Consider the following 22,265-nt stretch of genomic DNA (forward strand, 5'->3'; position numbering starts at 1 on the left):
CTTCAAGGGGGCTCTACTCTTTTGACAAGTAGCATTTCCTTAAGGTAATACAGCTATCGTCATGCCTTCTGCACAAGGGGAAAAGCCCGGCTCTCGTAGGGGGGAAAGCCGGGCTTCCACGCACTCCCACCTGCTGTGACAGCAGGCCAGCAGCGTGGCCCTCTGATGCCCCGGCCCTTGTGGTGAGTGTGGGCTGACGGAGCCGTGGGCATGAAGGCCCGAGCCTGGCACAGGGAGGATCAGCAAGCTGGGCGTCCTTCCCTTCTAGGCAGATGCAGGGAGACTGCAGGACCCGCTCCAGAGCTGCTGTGTATGCCCTCAGGGCATCCCACCTTGCTGGTTCCTTTCCCTCTGCCCCAGAAGAACCAGTACCATTGGGACCTCGGGCTCCTAGTCGGTGCAGGAAGGGCCTGACCTAACCCTACACGTAGAGACAGGGAACCAAGCCCCGGCGGGGACCCTCCCTCGCCCTCACGGGCACTTCAGTGGCCCGACCAGGACTGCCAGGTGCCCTGCCTCACAGCGCAAGCTCCCTAGGCCTGGGGTCAGCCATCAGGCTCTGGAAGGCTGAGTCACATGCAGAAACCCCGGCCTTGGTTTACTTCTGCCACAGCTCTGCCAGCGAACCAGGCTCCAACCAGCTCCCGACCCCTCCCTCTGCTCCCACAGCCTGCCTGGCTCCAGGGAGAGAGGGGTCTTCTCCAGCAGGGTCTAGGTCAGCCTGATCCACATAAACGCAGCTGGGGGAGGGGGGCGAGGGGAGGCGGAGCCTGCAGGACTGACAGCCTCTCCAGGCTCCCAGGCACCAGGGGGAACCAGGCAGGCTGGTGTTCAACCACGAATCTGAAATTCCTGCCACACTTTCACAACAGGCAATGCCCAACTCACGCCACTACAGACCCCCTACAAAATTAAGCAAATGTGCTGTGCTTATCTATCTATATAAAAGACTAATATGTAAAGCGTCCCCTCAGGAGATCGACCGGGGCACCAGGAGTTCCATTGCTCGCTATGATGTGTTCTGACCACCAAGGGGCAATGCGGAACAAAGGAAGGCCCCGGCAGGCAGCCGGAAGGCCCCGATCAGCCCTGATCGCCGGCCAGGCCTGGGGACCCTACCCATACACAAATTTGTGCACCGGACCTCTAGTTCCTGAATAAAACCTGAACTCCTGCCTGGCGGGCATGGCTCAGTGGTCAAGCATCGACCCATGGACCAGGAGGTCATGTTTCGATTCCCCATCAGGGCACATGCCTGGGTTGCATACTCGATCCTCAGTAGGGAGCCTGCAGGAAGCAGCCGATCAATGATTCTTATCACTGATGTTTCTATCTCCCTTTCTCTCCCTCTATCTTCCTCTCTGAAATCAATATATATATACACACATACACACACACATATATACACATGTATATATATATACACATGTATATATATACACACACACACACACATACATACATACTAGGGGCCCAGTGCATGAATTCGTGCATGTTGAAAGGAACTGTGGGCCACGAGGCTGTGGTGGGCACGGGGGCAGGTCTCGGCCCATCCTCCATGGCCCCACCCGGCCCCTTCTGTTACGGCCCCCAGTCCCCTCTCTGCTGGCAGCCCCGCTCCTGCTGCTGCTGCTCCCATGCACTGATGGTGACAGCCCCGCTCATACCTGCTGATGGTGCGAGCAGGAGGAAGTGGAGAAGCCCTCAGGGGCGATTGGGGCTGCAGCCACCGCTCGCACCCACTGACGGCGCTGAGCGATCAGGACTGGCACTGGGCGTGAGTGGCGGTTCTGGAGCCAGCTGTGGGTACGAGCGGCATCTCTGGTGCCGGCAGTGGGTGCGAGAGGCAACTCCAGCGCTGGCAGTGGGTGTGAGAGGCGGCTGCCGGCCCCAATCACCCCTCAGGAACCGGGGCTAGTGAAGAAGCCCGAGGGGCGATTGGGGCCGGCAGCCACTGCTGGCACCTGCTGATGGCGCCGAGTGATTGGGGCCAGTGCCAGGCACTGATAGTGGGTGCGAGCGGTGGTTCTGGTAGTGGGTGCAAGCGGCGGTTCTGGTAGTGGGTGCAAGCGGCGGTTCTGGTAGTGGGTGCGAGCAGGGCTGGTGCCGGCAACAGGTGCAAGCACCAGGCAGGACTATGGCACGTGGGAGCAAAGAATTTTCAGTAACCACCAGAGACTCGCCCCGATGACAGCGACCGGTGCCCCGCCTTGGTCTGGCGCCCCCGCTCACCTGCTCTACTATCCCGCCGTGGTCTATGCCCGCCATGTTCCTCGCTCCTCCCCCTGCTGCCAACACCCGCCATGTTCTGCACGCGCCCCCTGGTGGTCAGTGCATGTCATAGCAAACAGTTGTTCTGTCGTTTGGTCTATTTGCATATTAGGGTTTTATAGATATAGATATAAATATAAAAAGAGAAAGGACTGCTCGAGCAACCACCAGGAGGGGCCGTGGGTGCCACGCCAGAGCCACAGGGGGACCAGACAATGCTGACCATCTCCACACCCAAGACACTCAAAGTTTAAAAGCAAGAAGAGCTGTGTGGCTCAGTTAGTTGAGCCTCGTCCCATGTACCAAAAGGTTGCCAGTTCGATTCCCAGTCAGGGTGCATGCCCAGGTTGCAGGTTCCATCCCCAGTCGGGAGAGTGTAGGAGGCAGCCAATTGGCGTTTTTCTCTTTCTTTCTCTCCCTTCCTCTCTCTCTCAAATTAATAAAAACATATTTTTTTAAATGCAAGAAGAAACAGCACAAACATTAAGAGCTGCCCTCCTGAACATTCAAAGCTCCCTTCATGCCCAAGAAAGCAAAAGGAACAAGAAAACCGGGAGGGAAATCTTAACACGTGAGCAAGGACCGTAATAGAGAGAGTTCGCACCATAGCAGTTATGAAAGAAAGTGCGTAAGACTCCGATAGATAAATGTGTAAAATACCCAAACAGGTAACAGATCAAAAGGGAAATATAAGTGCTTAGCCAAAATGTGGGAAAATATTGATCTCGCAAGTAGTCAAAATTTCATATTAAAAGAACAAGTTGTCATTTTAAGAGGGCATATTTGGTAGTATGTATTTATTTTTAATTTTTAAAAAATACTTTTTTATTGATTTCGGAGAGGAAGGGAATGGGGGGGACAGAAACATCAATGATGAGAGAGAATCATGGATCAGCTGCCTCCTGCATGCCCCACACTGGAGATCGAGCCCGCAACCCGGGCATGTGCCCTGACCAGGAATGGAATCATGACCTCCTGGTTCACAGGTTGATGCGCAACCATTGAGCCATGCCGGCCGAGCCAAATTTGGTGGTAATAAAAAAATACCACTTAGGAAAATGGGCAGATTCTTACAAGCTAACCATATTTACCAACAATTTGCCCACTGCGTGGTACTTACCCCAAAGAAATGAAGCCTGTGCCTACCACACACAGGTACCCATATATTCCTGAAAGTTTTATTCATAACAGCCCCAAACTGGGAACCAGGAGGATGGACAAATGAAACGTGACACAGCCACTCAAGGGACGATCACGGGCAATAAAAGCAAACCACTGACCAACCACACAACAGATAAGCCTCACACTCGTCCTGCTGCGCGAGGGGTCACACAAAAGGCTGCACCCTGTAAGGTCACAGTCACGTGATGGTTCAGCAAAGACAAAACCATAGTGACAAAAGCAATGGCAGTTTCTGGTTGTGGTGGTGGCTTCACAGGTTCACGCAGCCATCAAACTGTTCCCTTTCCGGTGGATGCCATTTATCTTACATAAACTAGACTCTAATATAAAGTGGGTAAAACACTGTAATTATGGAAGCTGGCAAGGGTGCACTGAGCTGGGGACTCTCATATGTACAAGAGAACAAAAATCATTATATCCTTTGTGAAAATCAAATGAGCATTCTTCTATTTCTAGGACTCTGCCTTATAGAACAGAAATAAAACAGACAAAAATAAAGCCTCATGCACAACGACATTCCTGTGCTGTAATGACAGCACCGCGAGGTGGGTTCCGCTGTGGGTTCTGGGGACCTTCTGCCTGCTCCTTTCCATGTCTCTGGCGAGGGTGTGGCTTGCTCAGACGAGGTCACTGGATCCCAAACTTCCCAATGTTGCGGGTGCAGTAACTGTTGTGAATAAACACACGAGGGGGGACTGGACCCTGGGTAGCCTGTGAAATCAGTGCTGTCTCTCTCCCACAGGTAAACCTTGGACCCCGAATCCTTCTCCAAGGCCTGACCAGCAAGAAGTCCCCTGGGTGTCAGCCATGGGAGCTGCCATGCCAGCAGAGAGCTCCCTAATCTCCAGACACTCCCTGCCCCTGTCTCCCTGACATCTGGCCTCGGGACAGCGGCTTTTCCTGGCCCCCGAGTCCAGTGGATGCACTTAGAGGAGATGCGGTCAGTCCGGACGCCGAGCCGCTCGCTTGGGCAGCACCACGGACAGCTCCACGCCGCAGGCCTGCCTTCCCTGCTGGCCTGGGTCCCAGAGAAGCAGCCTTGATTACAGTCCCTTCTCATTCCTGGTGGTTCTGTTCTATAAAGTAGCCACAAAGGCTGCATTAGCAAACACCAAACAAACCACAGCTCCGAGGAGAAATGCAGGGCTGGGTTCCTTCAAGCCTCTGGTCACAGAATGCTTTTGTCTGCCAATCAGCACATAACCTTGGTTTATGTGTGTCTCTGATTAAAGACACCCTTCTTTAATACATGGCTGGCTCACTAACAATGAACTCCAGGCCAATAGCGCCATAACTCGGGCCTGGACGAAGCTCACCTGACGTGCGTTTTCTCCATAAGCCCCTGCAGCCTCCGTGTGCCGGGCCGGCCAGCACGTCAGCACTACGCGTGGGGCCGGTTCAAACAGCAATCACCGACACGAAGCACACAAACGCACTAAGGGACGGCAAAGGACCCCGTTTATGGCGGGAGCTGAAGCAAGAGGCAGAGCCCTGCCCTGTTCCACCTCAGCCAGGGACACGCCTCTCAGGTGACTCAAGTGTTCACCGTTCTGCACTCTCCAGTTAACCTCGAAAGCTCCCTAAGTATAAATGAGGGTTAGAAGTAAATGTTGGCAAGTAGCCGAGTCTGCAAACGCAGAATCCAGGAGTGATGAGAATGGGCGCATCAGGAACCCGGCACCTGCCAGCTCCGAGGGGCTGCCGCCACTGGGGGACCTGCTTTTGTAACCACTGTCCTCGAACTTCAGACCTGGGCGAGCCCTTTCTGGATGAGCGGCTTCTGGGATGGAGAGAGGGCAGAGGGACCTCTGAGGCCAGAACCTGTGCCTCTCTTGCCCGCTCAGTGCTCTGGGACTAGGTTGCCAGAGATTCTGCCTCCTGGACGACACTGAACGGGTGATGAGTGTCAACAGCTCAGCAGGACTCCTCAGAGATTACGGTTCGGTTGCAGACCAGCGCAGGAAAGCAGGTTCTGAGTAAAGCGAGGCATCATCTTTTTTTATTTTTCTCACGAGTCATTATCTTTTGCTGGTGGAGGGTCTTGCCTTCAATTTGTAAAAAATGTGAGACCCGTGAAGCTCGGTGAGCGAGGCGCAATAAAACATGGTCTGCCTCAGTGGCTAAGGAACGCGGGGCGTGAGGACAGCTCAGTCTGCCCTGCTCGCTACAGAACTCGGGGAGCTGGGGACGGCTCAGCTAACTGCGGCCTGCAGGGTCACGATAAGGCGAGTGACACCGTGGAACCCCGGGACTCGCTGGCACCTGGGCTCAAACGCGGCCCCTCTTCTTTCCAAGGCCCGGCGCACAGACACATGCAGGGCGCGGATCCTGGCCCTTTCTACCTGAGGAGACGGGACCTTCAGGTCACCTGCTGGGAAGCCAGGAAATCAACTCAGACTTCTCCCAAACCTTCCCGACATGTCTGAGCCCCAGGCACAGCCCTGCAGCAGGGGGTAGGGGTGACAGGGGCCTCCTGAGCGCTGTTGTGCCATGGTATCCAGGAAGGAGTCTGGATGAGCGTGGAGTACGGGCTCCACTTCCCAGCAGAGGGGCAATTTAACATAAATAAACTACTTTCCACAGAGGTGATTCTTTAAATGTACACTGAGAAGGAGGGGAACTTTTATATCTTATAAGGCTTTCCACATGAATGCAAACACAACATGGGGTTAGGAGAAGCCTTTGTCAGCAGAGTGTTTAAGGGTAGACTTGGTTCATGTTTTTGGTTTTTTTTAAATATATAGCCCTGACTGGTTTGGCTCAGTGGATAGAGCATTGGCTTGTGGACTGAAGGGTCACAGGTTTGATTCCAGTCAAGGGCACATGCCTGGGTTGCAGGCTTGATCCCCAGTAGGGGTCCTGCAGGAAGCAGCCGATCAATGAGGCTCTCTCATCACTGATGTTTCTGTCTGTCTCTCCCTCTCTTTTCCTCTCTGAAATCAATAAAAATGTATTTAAAAAATAAAAACATACTTTTTTTATAGATTTCAGAGAGGAAGGGAGAGGAAGAGAGATAGAGAGAAACATCAATGAGAGAGAATCATTGATCAGCTGCCTCCTGCACGCCCCCTACTGGGGAAGGAGCCACAACTGGGGCATGTGCCCTGACCGGGAATCAAACCCTGACCTCCTAGTTCATAGGTCGCTGCTCAACCACTGAGCCACACTAGCCAGGCTGGTTCACATTCTTGACCATTGTCTACTTGGGTAAATTAACCTCTCAGGTTTTGTTTCCTTATCAATAAAATTGGGAGAAGAGCAGCTCCCTCCTGCAGTTACTATGGAGACCAAAGGAGATTCTACAAGGTGCAGGTACAGCACTTGGCACTTTGTAAAACTCACTGAATGAAGACCGCTACTGTTATTATAAATAACTCGAAACCACTTTCCATTAATTAACCAGACGTCTGGAGTAATCCTGAATTGGATTTCAGAAGGCATGCCTCGAAACGCACCCCTATTCTTCTCTAGACCACTAAACCATGTAACACTAATTTTCAAAGTGTACAGCCATTAAACATGATGGTCATGTATAACAGCAGAGAACAGTGTCCAAGAGCTACTCGCAAGAAAGCACACTCGAGTAGAAGCTGAGATGTTTGAGAGGACAATTCTACCAGATCTTGAAGAGAGAGTTACTAACACGTCTCTAGAGCCTAAGAAACTTGCAAATTCTTTTCAACAGGAGGCATAATACACATTCCAAAAACAGTGTGCACCAGCCCTTCCCCCCTCCCACACACACAATTACAGGCTACTCTCACTCCTGGATATGAACATAAAAACCTTAAATACAACATTAAAGGGAACCCATCAGTCCACTGAAAGGACATGCCATGAGTAAGCAGGATTTAATTCAGGAATACCAGAAAGGTCCAATGTGAGGAAATCTATTCACAATTCACTACATGTAGGTAGTTCAAGTGAGAAATAACAAGAAATAACACACAATCATCTCCACTGATGTAGGAGAACAATAAGATTCAACTCCCATTCTTGATCTAAAAAATAATTCCCCATAAAATACGAATCTAAACATCGTTGTAAAGACACCAGACATTTAATAATACTGAATGTGCACTATAAGTGAAAAATAAAAAGTAAACAAATAAAATAAAGGAACTAAGACACTGCAATTATACAGGGAAGATACTGAGAATAGACACTGAATATAAGGTAAAATTAACTTTAGTTATAGATGATGTTATACCTGACCTGAAAATGCAAAAAAAGAAAAAAAAAACATATTAAAAAATTATTCAAACTTCAAAATAGAAATCATAAGGTATTTGGGGACAAAATCACTACATCCAGAAACCAACACCTTTGATAAAAACCAACACTCCTAGCCCTGGCCAGGTAGCTCAGTTGGGTAGAGCATCATCCTGATATACCAAGTGGCAGGTTTGAGCCCAGGGGTCAGGGCACATGCAAGAATCAACCAACTGTCTGACCCGCGTGGCTCAGTGGTTGAATGTTGACCCATGAACCAGGAGGTCATAGTTCAATTCCTGGTCAGGGCACATGCCAGGATTGCAGGCTCGATATCCAGTAGAGGGCGTGCAGGAAGCAGCCAATCAATGTTCTCTCTCATCACTGATGTTTCTAGAGCTCTGTCCCTCTCCCTTCTCCTCTCTCTGAAATAAATAAAAATTTATTTATTTTTTTTAAAAAAAGAATCAACTAATGGATGCATGAATAAGTTGAACAACAAGTGTCTCTCAAATCAATAAATAAAAAAACTAAAAAACAACAACACACAAACCAACACTCCTACTTAGAAACTATATTGGGAGGAGTGGTTATATAGTGTCTGTTTGTTTTTTAAAAAAAGATTGGAACAAATGAAAAGGTTTACCAAGTTCTCAGCCAAGACCATTCAAATCATAGAGCAATTCTGATTTGATCTATCAATTTAACATGACCCAAAAGAAAATGCAAGAGAATGTCAAACAGCCAGGAAAAAGTAGAAAGAGTGACGTAGGGACATGAGCCCTATCACGCATTAAAATGTACTGGAAAGCTAAATCCCATGTCACCGCCCACCCAAACCACACTTTCCCCGTCAGTGGCGCAGCCATGAAGCCTAGGGCGGCCCGAAGCCTCTGTCACACGGGGGGAGGAGGTCCACCTGCAGCAAGAAAGGGCCAGAGGCGTCCAGAACGAGCTGGAGAGCGAGGACACCGGGTCCTCAGTATCGGGCACTGCTTTTCTTCTGGAGGTTTCAACCGCCCGTTAGCCAGGAACTTTCTCTTTTTGGTTTCTTCACTTGTCACCAAAGGAATCCTAACAAATGCGATACTCAAGACTCACCAACTTAAACCAAAAACCAAAACCTAAAAGCCTCCCTTGGCCCCACATCACCCTCTAGCTACGGCCTGGTCAGAAGCTGATTCCAGCCCTGGCTTTCTTGGACCTCTGTTAATTTAGGGATGTGTCAGTTTCTGCCATCACTGCCGCCCCCCCCCCCCCCCGCCCCCCAGGACTCTCTGATTCATCTCTGTACCGTTTCATCGATTCCATCTCCAAACAAGCCTGGGAGCCAACCACCTTTCATGAATGACTCTCGCGCCCCGCCCAGCTGCTGCCAGGGCCCGCCTACTGGCCAGCTTCCCTCTGGACCCATGCTTACTAGTAGGTCAGTCCTCGTCACTTCCCTGCTCACAGTCCTGCGGAGGCTTACACCCTTACCTCCCTCCGGCTCTCCACTCAAGCACCCAGCTTCTCCGGGAGGCCTTCCCACACCACCCACTAAAAATGGCAAGCCCACCCCAGCACCCCCTCCCACCTCCGGCTTCCCTTTCCTCCGCAGCACTGGTCACTAGAGGCCACAGTAGAAACTTGACTACTTATTGTTGGCTTTCCATCCTTCCCTGGCACAGGAGCCAGCAAACTTCTTCTGTTAAAGTTCCAAACAGAAACTACTTGAGGCTCTGCAGACCATCTGGTCCTGTCTCTGCTACAGAACCAGCCATAGTATCACACGGAGAACTGGGCATGGCTGGGCTCCAAGGAAGGTTTATTTACAAACACAGGCGGCAGGTGGGAGTCGGCCTGGGCCACAGTCTGCCAACACCTGCCCTTCCAGAACTGAGCTATTTTTTAAAAATATATTTTTATTGATTTTTTACAGAGGAAGAGAGAGGGCTAGAGAGTTAGAAACATCGATCAGCTGCCTCCTGCACACCTCCTACTGGGGATGTGCCTGCAACCAAGGTACATGCACTTGACCGGAATCGAACCTGGAACCCCTCAGTCCACAGGCCAACTTTCTATTCACTGAGCCAAACCAGTTAGGGCTGAGCTATTTTAAAAGAGAGAACGTGAGCTCCACGAAGGTCTGAATACCTTTCCTCTTTGATTTTGTTCACTGATGGTTTCTTAGTCTCTAGACTACTGTTTGACCTACAGGAAACAATAAGTATTGGCTAATTGCATGAATAAATGAAATGAACTAGGTGATTAATGACAGCGAGGTGGTACTGGCACATCATTAGACAGATCAATGGAACCGAAAAGAAAGGACAGAAATAGAACTAAAACACATGGTACTTTAATTGATATAAAGCGCCACTTCAGCTCACTAAGATGAAGATGACTGTGTGTTATTTCTCACTCCACAACTGGTCCTGGTACAACCGGCTAACTGAGGAAAAAGAGAAGGTTGAGTCCCTGCTCAGGCCTAAACAAACCCCAAGAAGATCACAAGTTTTAAATGTTATAACTAAAATCATTTAAAAATACTAAATAAACCATGAATTAATTTTTCTATTTTCTCAGAGAGAAAAGCCTTTCTAAGTAAAGCACAAAAGCTATTAAAGAAAAAAATGACAAACCACATAAGAAATTTCTACAGAGATAAAAACCCACACACCATAAACAGGAAAGTAATGAAACCCTTCATGAGGGCTGCCTGCCTTAACAAGTAACACGTTTCATTCGATGCCTAAGAACATGGAACAGAGTGAAAGCCAAGAGGGATACAAATGGCTTTTAGAACAGGAAACACACTCAACTCCCTATCATTAGAGAAATGTAAGCGACACTGTTTTTTTTACCTCCCCAAACACCTGATGACACTCCAGGTTCAAGAGGGTGTAATGGACATGGATTTCACACCTGACAGTGGAAGGTGGACTGATAAAAATCCCTATGGAGCGCTAGCCTGTGTAGTTCAGTGGTCAGAGCACCAAAGGGTCATGGGTTTGATTCCTGGTGAAGGGCATGTACTTGATTTTTTGGGAAAGGAGGAGAAAATGGTGGCCAAATAGGCAGATCTTTCTTGCACCTTCTCCCAGGGCCAGATTAGAAATAAAACTAAAGTGGGGAACACATACCCAGAATTACCAACTGAGGTCCAGTCTCTTCAATAAATGGTGTTGGGAAAATTGGACAGGTGCATGCAAAAAAAATGAAACTAGACCACCAACTTACACCATACACAAGAATAAACTAAAAATGGATAAAAGACTTAAATGTAAGTCATGAAACCATAAAAATTTTAGAAGATACCACAGTCAGCAAAATCTCAAACATCTCTCATAGCAATATGCTCACTAATACATCTCCTAGGGCAAAGGAAACTAAGGAGAAAATAAGCAAATGGGACTACAACAAAATAAAAAGCTTCTGCTAGCAAAAGAAACCAACAATAGAACGGAAAGGGAGCCCACTGTCTGGGAGAACACATTTGGCAACGATACATCTGATAAGAGGTTAATTTCCAAAATATATAAGGAACTCATACACCTTAACAAAAGGAAGACAAACAACCCAAATAAAAAAATGGGCAAAGGACCTAACTAGACATTTCTCCAAAGTGGACAAACAGATGGCCAAGAGACATATGAAAAAATGCTCAAAGTCACTAATCATCTGAGAGATGCAAATTAAAACAACAAGGAGGTATCTATCACCTCACACCTGTCAGAATGGCTACCATCAACAAATGAAAAGTGTTGGAGAGGATGTGGAGAAAAGGGAACCCTAGTGCACTGCTGGTGGGAATGCAGACTGGTGCAGCCACTGTGGAAAACAGTATGGAGTTCCTTAAAAAAACTAACAGTGGAACTCCCACTTGATCCAGTGATCCCACTTCTAGGAATATATCCTTAGAAACCCGAAACACTGTCAGAAAAAATGTATGCACCCCTATGTTCATAGCAGCACAATTAACAATAGCTAAGATTTGGAAACAGCCCAAGTGCCCATCAGCAGATGAGTGAATAAAACAGCTGTGGCCCATTTATACCATGGAATACTACAAAGCAGTAAAAAAGAAGGAACTCTTACCATTTGCAACAGCATGAAGGGACCTGGAGAGTATTATACTCAGTGAAATAAGCCAGTCAGAGACAGATAAATATCACATGTTCTCATTCATATGTGGACTCTAATGAACAAAATAAACTGATGAACAAAACTGATCCAGAGACATAGAAGCATGGAACAGACTGACGAATATCAGAGGGAAGACAGGGTGGGGGTGAGTGGGAAGAAATTAACAGGGGAACTTATATGTGTACTAGAGGCCGGGTGCACAAATTCATGCACCAGTGGGGTCCCTCGATCCGGCTTGCGGGATGAGGGCAAAACCGGCTCTCCAACATCCCCCAAGGGGTCCTGGATTGCGAGAGGGTGCAGGCCAGGCTGAGGGACCCCACCAATGCACCACTGGGGCCGGGGAGGGACGCGGGAGGTTGGCCAGCCAGGGAGGAACCGTGGGAGGCCTCGAGGGCATGTCTGGCCTATCTTGTTCAGTCCCAATGGGCGGGACCCCAGAAGCAAGCTAACCTACCGGTCGACTGTCTGCCCCCTGGTGGTCAGTGCATGTCATAGGGAGCGGTTGAGTGGCCTTAGCATATCATTAGCATATTATGCTTTGATTGACTGAAAGGATGACTGGACACTTAGCATATTAGGCTTTTATTATATAGGCTATGTACAGCCCATGGACACAGACAATAGTGTGGTGAAGGCCTGGGAAGGACGGGTGTGGGGTGGAGGGGAGTCAATGGGGAAAAAAACAAAAGAGACATCTGTAATACTTTCAACAATAAAGATAAATGGGAAAAAAAACAGCATGTACCTGAGCTGCAGGTTCAATACTTGGCCCCGGGTCGTGGCCCATAAGGGAGGCAACCAATCTCTCCCTCTCCCTCTCCCTCTTCCTCTTTCTCTCCTCCCCTCCCCTCCCCTCCTCTCCCCGTCCCCCTCCCCCTTCATCTCTAAAAAAATTAATGGAAAAAAATAAACTCAGGTGAGAATGAACAACAACAACAAAATCCCTACAGAGGGACTTTGTGGGACACCCACAAATGCTTACACCTTTGACCCAGCTGTTCCACTTGGAGGCCTTCCCACAGTCTCACTCCCACTTGTGAAGTTATGTAATTACCATGGCACGTCTGCAGCCACGTGACCGTGGCCGTGCAGACCCTACACGCCATGGACTGCAACTGGGAAGGCAAGCCAAGCAGCCAGAGGCTGGCCTGGCCTGGGCTTTAACATGGAGCAGATCCTCTGGGCAGCGCCTGTCCTCTTGCCCTGCTGGAGATGAAATTGGGATGGAGGGAAATGTGACACTGGAAACCCAGGGGTTCAAGTCCATGAAAATAAAAATTCCTTCTCCTCCATGTGAGTCTCAGCAAATTCCTCTCCTTGCGACATCTCAAGAACTCCACTTCCTCCAACAACACACAGGGACACAGAGGGCACCCCACCGATAACATCACCATTCCGAGAAACAGAAGCCGGCTTGTTTACCAGCCGCCCCGGGCACACAGCTGGCTGGAGCTGGAACCAGGAGCCACTGGCCCACACCTCATTCCATCCGGGCCCACATCTATCTCCGACTGCCACTGTAGAGGCGGTGCTCGGGGCTGGGCTGGGCCGGCGAGGGTGAATGGCATCTAGCACGTCCCTGACCCCTGGAGCGCGTCAGCATGTAGCAGACGTAGAGGGCGGCCGCCTGGGCAATGGCAGGAGCGCAGGTGTGTGCCCTGAGCCCATGACGCACGTCGGGTGTCAGGGAGGCGCCTTAAGGAGGGGGGTGTCAGCTGAAGGCTCATAACTATGGGTTCAGTGGGCAAAGCCGGGCACAGCACTGCAGGCCCCGTGGCGGCGGGGGACCGCCCGGTGAGGCGAGGACAGGAAAAGGGCCCAGGATGCTGAGCGAGAGCCAGAGCTGGAGCCGCCCCAACCTCAGACCTCCTCCCTGGCTGGGGGCTGTGGGCATCTCAGAGGACTCGGGACCCCTCACGGGTGTGGCGGGGAGGGGTTGAGGGAAGTCTCTCTGGAGTGCGGAGAATGGATGGAGGACCCCTGACCCACAGAAAGCGGATGCCCGGTGCTGTCGGAACAAGGGCCTGGCCAGGTGCCTCCTGCGAGCTCGCCTGGCTCAGTAGCCTCTGCCCAGCCTGGCCCTCCCCCCAAAATGGGGGTCAAGTGTCCTCTTTGGGGAGCGTCCAAGGCAGCGCTTGGCCGCTTCCCCTCCGGGCAGCCAGGGCCCAGTGAATAGGCCTCTGTGTCCCTCAATAGCCCTTTCAGACCCCGTGCCTCTCAGTGCCCTTTGCTGCCGAAGCCCCTCCCTCGGGCACAAAGACCAAGGAGCTGCCAGGGGCCAGGGCTGTCCTGATGCGGCCTGGGCTGGGAAGCTGGGCCGATGGGTCCCCACGTGAGGAGCCACACAGGCCGGCTGGGCCTCGGCGCCAGCCTAAGGGAAGCGAGGGGTTTCAATGATGCAAAGTGGCAGAACCAGGACCGGCTCACACCCCTGCCCGCGCCCTGCCTTCTTCAGTTCACACACCCCTGCCCGCGCCCTGCCTTCTTCAGTTCAAAGCCTGGCTCCTCTGCCAGGCACAGCACTCCAGGCCCTGCGGAGGGGGACCCCTGGGGAGGGGACGACAGGAAAGGACCTCTCCAGACAGCCCCCTTGCCGGGAGCCGGTCCATGCTTGCTGTTTCAAGGGACCTGGCATATATGGCATACTGTTCTTAATATGTTTGCTCACCTTCTTGGCACTATGTGTTTTAACCAAGGTCTCCTCTCTGAGAAAGGTTGTTTCCCCAGGTAGGGATTTTCCCCTGAAGTTAGGGAGGGAATAAAACCTCTTAACTAAGTGCCAGGCGGGTAATTAATCACTTTAACTACGAACAATCATGCTTAAGCTACATAATCTTTACTCCCTGGAATGGAGATAAGAAACGCCCTAACCTTTGTAATAGAGATTGATAGGATTGAATCAACTGGTATAAATACAGATGTAACAAGACAGCGACACACAGAACTTAGAAGACAGAACCTACACACAGAACTTAGAAGACAGAACCTACACAGAACCTACAGACAGAAGAACTTCGCTGGAGAGAACATGGCAAAAGATCCTGGACTGAACCTGACTACAGAAATTGGCAAGAGAACCTGACTAGAACCTGGTGACTGAACCTGGCTGGAGAACCTGGACAGAACCTGGCTGAAGAACCTAGCGAGGGAACATGGCTACAGAACCTGGCTGGAGAACCTGGAGAACCTAGCAAGAGAACATGGACACAGAACCTGGCTGGAGATCCTAAGCAGAACCTCTCTGGAGATCCAGACCAGAACTTGGCTGGAGATCCTGGCTGGAGATCCTGGCTGGGCTGCTGATCAGCTGAACGCTGTCTCCGTGTCGTTCCTTCTTCGCCGACTCCGTCCTCACCTATGGGGAACCCCTGGACCTGCTGGGGCTGGACCCCAGCGCCCCCTGAACTGAGGTGTGGCCCCATGCTCCAGCCCCCCGCCTTCTTCCCTGACGGAGGCCCAGGCAACCTGCCTGTGAGAGTAGCTCAGCTGTCACCTCCCAGGACAGGAGGGGGAGGGTCCATTCCCCACCGGCCGCCCCCTTCCCCGAGCCCTGTGCCTCCTGTACCCACGCACCTGATCCCTCCCATTGCTGGCACCCACCTGCGCTGCTTTACCTGCTTTGATCTTCACCAACTCCCACGGGATAAAATTACTACCTCCGTTTAACTGAGGAAACCGAGCTCCAGGCTTGAGTCACTGTGATGTCACTCTGCTAGCAATGGAAGAGCCAGGCAGCCCGCACCTCAACCAAACCCTGCTCCACACCTGTGCTGCACAGAGCTCGTCACCCTGGCTCCTAACCCCTGGCTCAGACCTCAGACCCCGCACAGGGCGGGGCCACAACAGGGAGTCAGCAGAGCAAACATGTGACTGACGAAACTCGTTTCCAGCTCGCTCAGGGAATAATGGGGCAGCTTTGAATCTCACCCTAGAGCCCTCACCAGCAATAACCTCATTCACGCTCCTTTCTTACCTGTGCACACTGTTGCAAAATTCTCAAGGTGCTCTTTCAATCCTCATATCACGTCTGGGATCTCCCTAATGAGCCAGGTGACTCAGCAAGATGAGAATGGGAGCTGGGTCTGGAATCCAGGTCAGGTTCAACCAGCACCCGGTCTGTGTCAGGCCCTGCGTGAGGCCCTGGGGCCCAGTGAGGAAGAAGCCGGACCCTGACCTCAAGATGGCTTTCATGGGGTGGGGCTTCGGCCACAGCAGCCCTCGGCCTGCAGTTCCGACAGCAATCCTGCAGACTCTGCAAACAGCAATGCCTGCACCCTGCAGCCCGGTGGCATGTGACACCTGGCTCCCTGCCAGCCTCCGTCCTGCCTGAGCAGTCAGCAGCCAGTGCTCCCCGCTCTAAGTCCCTCTCCTGGGAGCCCCTCATCGCCGTGGGCCTATTCAAACTCCTGACTCACTGCTTTGCTCTGACACATACAAGGGCCTCCAAACTGCTATCCTGAGCAATCTCTCAGGCTTCCTCGGCCACCCACACAGGCGCCCCATCCCCGACAGAAGCTGTGACCCGGCCACCTCAACTCCCGCCTCCCTCCGCTCCCCAACTGCCTGGGGTCACCACCCAGTCAACATCCCACCTCCTCCCGCCTTCACCACAATGGCGACATGGCATGAGGCAGGTCGCAGAATCCTGGAAGCCTCGGCCAGCGCTGCCAGACATGCTGCAACCAGCTCACTGTATGGGGAGACACTGAACCCCGTCAGAGGGACTCGGGCGTGTGCGTTCTGCACGCCTCCTCACTGAGCCAGGCTTGGACCCAGCCGGACCCACCCACCCAGCTCGGAGGCCGCCACAGGGCCTGTCTTGCTCACTGCTGTGCCTGGCACCCAGCTCCCGCGGGCTCTCCGGGTTCAGGCAGTTTACTAAGCACTCGATGTGTCAAGAGGCAAAGCTGACAACACGCTGCAGGGAACGAGGACTGCAGCGCAGCTGGTCAGACACCGAGGGACAACGGGCCCTTCAGTGGCCCTATCTCCAAAGTCACCTAGCATCCTCCCTGTGGAAACCAACCTCCCCCCTACACACACACACACACACACACACACACACACACACACACACACACCCAGAGGCCGTTCTCTCATTTCCCCCAGATGAGGAACTGGGACCTCGATTCCCTTGCTCAGTTCCTGCCCTCAGCTGTGCGGTGGCCTCAGAAACGCCCAGCCCCGCGCAGCCGCCTCTGACAAGTCCCCTCTACTCTCGCTTCTACCACCTCCTTCCCTGTGAACAGCCACACAGACAGAAGGCCCTCCTGCGAGAGATGGACAGGTGAGTGAGAATGGACAGGCAGCAGCCACATGCGGGACACCTGGGTCCCAGACCTGCTCTGGGCCCTGAACTAAAGCCTCAATCTCTCACAAGTCTCATCGTCTTCCCCTGCCAGCGGGGATGTACCCTTGTCACAGGGTGGCCATGGGAAGGACACAATGCCAGGCGCACAATAACAGGAGGAGGTGGCACTCCGGCTCCAGCCTACCCGGGGAGAGAAGCGGCCTCGGTGGGCTCAGGGGAGGCACCTGGTGCAGAGCCCCTGGCTGCAGACGGCTTCACTCTGCCCCCGGGGCAGCACGCAACTTGCATGGTCTGGCTCTTCAGGTTTTACTACAGGAGCAAGGATCCCAGGGGCTGAGCAACAGCTAATGAGCTGCTGGGGATGGGGGGCCAGCTCCCCTCCTCCCCGGGGCAGGAGGAATCTGGAATCCCTGGCCCCACCTCCCTGGCAGGTGGCACAGTCTCCAGACCACCTGGGGTGGCACCAGGCACCACAGATAAACTGGGCATCAGGAGGACGGACCCGGGGACAGAACTGGGGGGCTCGGCGGGTATGAAACCTACAGCCCAGGCTGCTAAAGAAATCTTCCCAATGCACAACCCTTTGTACAGATAAAGAGGTTTGTTGCAAACGATTTATAACAGTGAAAAACTAAGCTAAGTTTCCCACAGAGCAGACCAATTCCGGAAATTATGGCTCATCCACTCAACTATCTTGAAGTCATTTAACTAATGTGGAGAGTTAGAACAACATGAAAAATGTTTTAGGAATTCTAAGTAAGAAAGCATGGTTAAGGAACTCTATGTATAGAATATCAAGTATTCTTTAAAAAGCTTTATAAAAACTGGAAAGCAAGACTTTGCAAAGTTCATAAATAGTGTGCCTCTGGGTGACTGGAACTATGAGTAATTTTTTTCCATTTCTTATATTTTCCAGTTTCTATTATGTGCATGTGAAATTTTTTTTAATTGGAAAAAATTGAGGGGTTTTTCTTTTTTTAAAATATATTTTTATTGATTTTAGAGAGGAAGAGAGAGAGAGAGAGGGATAGAAACATCAATGATGAGAGAGAACCATTAACCAGCTGCCTCTTGCACATCCCCCACTGGGGACCAAACCCTCAACCCGGAATCGAACCCAGGACCCCTTAGTTCGCAGGCCAACCCCTCTATCCGCTGAGCCAAACTAGCTAGGGCGAAATTGGGGGGGGTTGAGGCTGTTTTTTAACAAGTGACTCACAGCTTGTCTGGTACTCAGGAGCCTGTCCAGCGCAAGAAGAGAGTTTACGTGAGGACAGCAAAGGCTGCAAGCCAGGGGGACATAACTTGTCCCAGGCCACAGAGCAAGCCTAGAGGCCAGCCTGGGGGAGGGGGGATGCGGGGCGGTGCCAACACAGCTGCTCACCCTCTCACCTTGCAGGGTGTCCCTGCAGCTGTGACCCTCGGTTTCTTTAAGGTGTGAGGTCCAACGTCCTCACGTTTCCCAGAGAGACCGCAGAGTCCCTGCTCTGGGAGAGACCACACTGGCAGAGGAGGCCGGAACCCACAGGCCTTAAAAATAGGCCCAGGAACCGAAAGAGGCACAGCTACGCATCCAAACGGTCCCACTTCCTCTCCACCACTGGCCCAGAACCAGCTCTGCCTCCTTAGGGTCGGAGGGCCCGGGGCCCGAACTGTCCCCAGTGACTGCAGAGCAGATGAGCTCGAGTGTGAACCCAACCCTAGTTCCAGGCGCGTGCACATGTCTTGTATCCTTTATGACAACAGCAGCATTAGGGGCGACCCTGTACCTGCCGTGTCTCATTTACTCCTCGCGCTGCCACGAGGCTGTGCCTGTCACTTCTACAACCCCATGAGCCTCTAGACTTCACTGTGTCCACTTTACCGATGAGGACACAGAGGCCTTGACGGGCGACCTGTTTGGGCCCCACAGGCTTCCCTTCCAGCCACAGGTCCCTGTCTCTTACACCCAGCGCCGCTGCCCCCTGCAAAACAAGGGCCAGGCCGACGGCGTGTGTCCTTTTCCCCATTCACAGGGTGGTGGCAGGTGCTCAGCACCCAGGAGAGGCTCATGGGGAGGCAGTTCCCCCTTCATTCCTTCTGGCTCATTCCACGAACTCTCTGAAAAATGGCTATTTGCATCTGACCGGCCTCAGCTGGAGCCTCATGGCTCCCAGCTCTGCCACCTCCCGGCTACCTGACCTTGGGTGAGTCACTTTCCTCCTGAAGCTTGGTTTCCTCATCCGCAAAATGGGTAAGAACAGCAGTTCGGCACGGGAGGTCTGCCGCAGGCACAGAGCGGTGGGCATACGCAGGCGGGCAGCATCCTCTGTGCTCACCGCCCCTCTGGTACCGGCCACCCCACAAATCAAACACCCAACAAGCTCCTGAAGGTCCGACCAAGAAAATTCGAATTCTCAGCCAGGCATTCGGGGCCCCAAACCACCCTGCAAGCCGCATCAGCCTGTCCTCCTCCGTCCAGCCCGTCTGTCCTGCCTCGGTCCCTCTCAAAGGCCACACACTGCACATCCCCCTCCCCCAGCCTCCCTTCTCTGGGCCCCCCAATAGGCACACCTGTGGGAAACCGCCTATTGTCTTCACTGGCAGAGAAGTGTAGACAGAGAACCGGGAAGGCTGGTGACCTTTGAAGCCCTAGCAAAGGTCAGAGCTGTGCACCACCTCTGTTAGTCCAGATAATGGTAGCTGAAGCAACTTCCCCACCTTTACTCATGTAAATCCTTATTGATAAGATAGTCTGTGTGTTACCGGAACTTGCCTGCCTAAGGGCTATACTATGGGTGGATCCCAAACCAATAAAAGGTTGGTGCAGCCTGAGCACCAGTGAAAGTCCTTCCCCTTGAGTTGGACTTACCCGCCTGGCCCCCCAATATTTCCAAATTATCTCGTCTCTTCTCTTTCATTTGTGTGCGGCTCCTCTTCCAGATCCTGAACCCTGAACCACGCGGGACGTGGAGGGAAACATTTACAACACACACCCTCATACCTCAGCCTGGGCCCTTCCCCAATCCAGCCTATGCCAGGCAGCTGTGCACACCTGTATGGCCGGGCTGCCAGCGCCAGAGGACAGATGTGGGGGGCCTCACCTCTGCTAAGAGCCTGGGCTCGGACAGATTCTGGCGTTACCGGCCATGGACCCAGAGACGCGTTACTTCACCTCTATAACTGTTTCCTTATCAGCAAAGAAGAGTGCCCTATACCGGGTAAGATTATCTTGAGGACAAAAGGAAATAGTGAACATAAAACACGCCTTTCGCCCCACAGCCTTACAAACATAGATGCCCCAGGCTATCTAACAGCAGGTGACAGCCCAGAAATGCCCACCCCACGCAGGACCCAAAGACAACCAGCGTGATGGAGGCCCCACCCTCACACGCTCCGGTGGCCAGGCCATGGCCACGTGGCCTGACCGAGCGTCAGTGTCCTGCTGCCCCTGTTGGAAGGGAGCCGCCGCACAGCACGCCTGGACTGATGTCCCGGGCCCATGAGAAGGCCCAGGCCCCAGAAGGAGGGTCAGGTGACAGCCTCCTCTGGTCCAGATGTCTGCATCGCACATCTGGGCACTGGCCCCCTCATGCTTCCCAGCTGAGATCCGGAAGGCCCACAGACGCGACCTTAGCCCGCCGGCGTGGCTCATCCGCTACCTGGAATGACAAGCAGCTTCCTGTGGACAAACACCGAGATCCTGCCAGGAGGACCACAGCCCTGGCTGCTTCCAGCAGGGCCTTGGCTCCAGCACCGTCACCTGCGCGCCTGGCTTCTCCCCCGCTCACTGTGCCTCCCGCCAGGCCGGGGTCAGGGCCGCTCCGCTCCCGCACGGAGCAAGTACTCCAAACTGCGGTGCTGTTGAGTCAGGTTTGGCTCTACAAGGTGCCTTTCATCCTGACAGCCAGCTGCAGGGGGCGGTCCCTCCTCCCGGCTCACAGACACACACTGTGACTCAGAAACACAACAGCTTGTCCAGCGTCAGGCGTCTCCACCACAGCCGCCCGGACACTTTCAAAACAACCGCAGAGAACACGGCACAGTTCGGAATAACCTGCGCTTGAGTTCGACAACAAAAATCCGTGAGGTTTCCATTCATTCCCAAATGTAACAGGTTGCCACAGCTGTAGCGTGGAGACAGAGGGTTTCCTGAGCCACTGGATGGATGTACGTGGCTCGGGGCCTGCGTTCTGGGGTCGGGCTGGGTGCTCTCTCTACTTCAGGCATGAGGTCATGACTAAGCTTGCCCCTTTCTGAACATCCCATTTCTCATCTGAGGAATGAGAGACGAGGAACACGAACCCTTCTAGGAGGTTAGGGTTCCGTTCTCCTTGCCATCCATACCCTTCACTTCCCAGCCCAGAAATCAGTTCTCGCGTTTGCTGGCTAAATATTTACTGGGCCGCTGCTCTGCACGGGCCTGTGCGGGACACGGAGGAGACTCAGACTGGGCAGTGCCCGGCAGGGGTCCCTTGGTAACTAGGGGAAAGCCACACAGAGCATTACGGCGCCATAATCACCCTGAGCGAACAGCGGACACGTACCCAGTCCACGGGCACAGGCAGTGGGGCAGGGAGAGGCAGAAGGGCTCCCGGGGGCATCGCTGGAGCTGAGGCTCGAGGGGAGACCTGTAGGCGTTTGCAGGGCAGGTAAGTAGGGGTGGCCTTGCGGGTGGAGAAAACGGCAGGCCTAAGGGTGCAGCGCATCAGAGCAGGGCCGAGTTCAGGCGAGTATGGGGCAGGGTGAGGGGTAAGACAGGGGTTCCTGTGAGGAGGGAGGACTGGAGGCCGGGGGAGGACAGAGTAATCGCATGACCAGCAGGCTCTGCCCTCGGCCCATGACCAGGGGACAGTTCTCACCAGGTGCAGCACAGTAGGTGCAGCAAGGCCTGGCTGGGGCATGGGGGGAGGGGGGGTAGGGTCTGGGGTCAGACTGACTGAGGGTCAATCCCAGCTGTGCCATACATAGCCTCACTGGTTGTCCCCGGGCAAGTCTCTTGCCTCTCTGAACCTCAGGCACCTCTTGGGTGACATGGAAAGAAGATTCCAGTAGCAAACTGACAGCACACAGGAGGCACCTGGCACAGGGTAAGGACTCAGCGAATGCCAGCTGCTGGAGCAAATTGTTACTGCTCTTAGGGGATGGCCTCGGGCTCCTGGGGGTGGGGACTAACAGC

The 22,265-nt window shown here is 52.8% G+C and overlaps 1 protein-coding gene across 2 annotated transcripts in view; it reads right to left on the bottom strand.

The window, feature by feature from the left end:
* KIAA0930 (KIAA0930 ortholog) overlaps positions 1-22,265 on the bottom strand; it is a 41,930-nt gene that overhangs the window by 17,838 nt on the left and 1,827 nt on the right. The window lies entirely within an intron of this gene.

This window comes from Myotis myotis, unplaced genomic scaffold (genome assembly GCF_014108235.1).
Source record: "Myotis myotis isolate mMyoMyo1 unplaced genomic scaffold, mMyoMyo1.p scaffold_m19_p_3, whole genome shotgun sequence".
NCBI lineage: Eukaryota > Metazoa > Chordata > Mammalia > Chiroptera > Vespertilionidae > Myotis > Myotis myotis.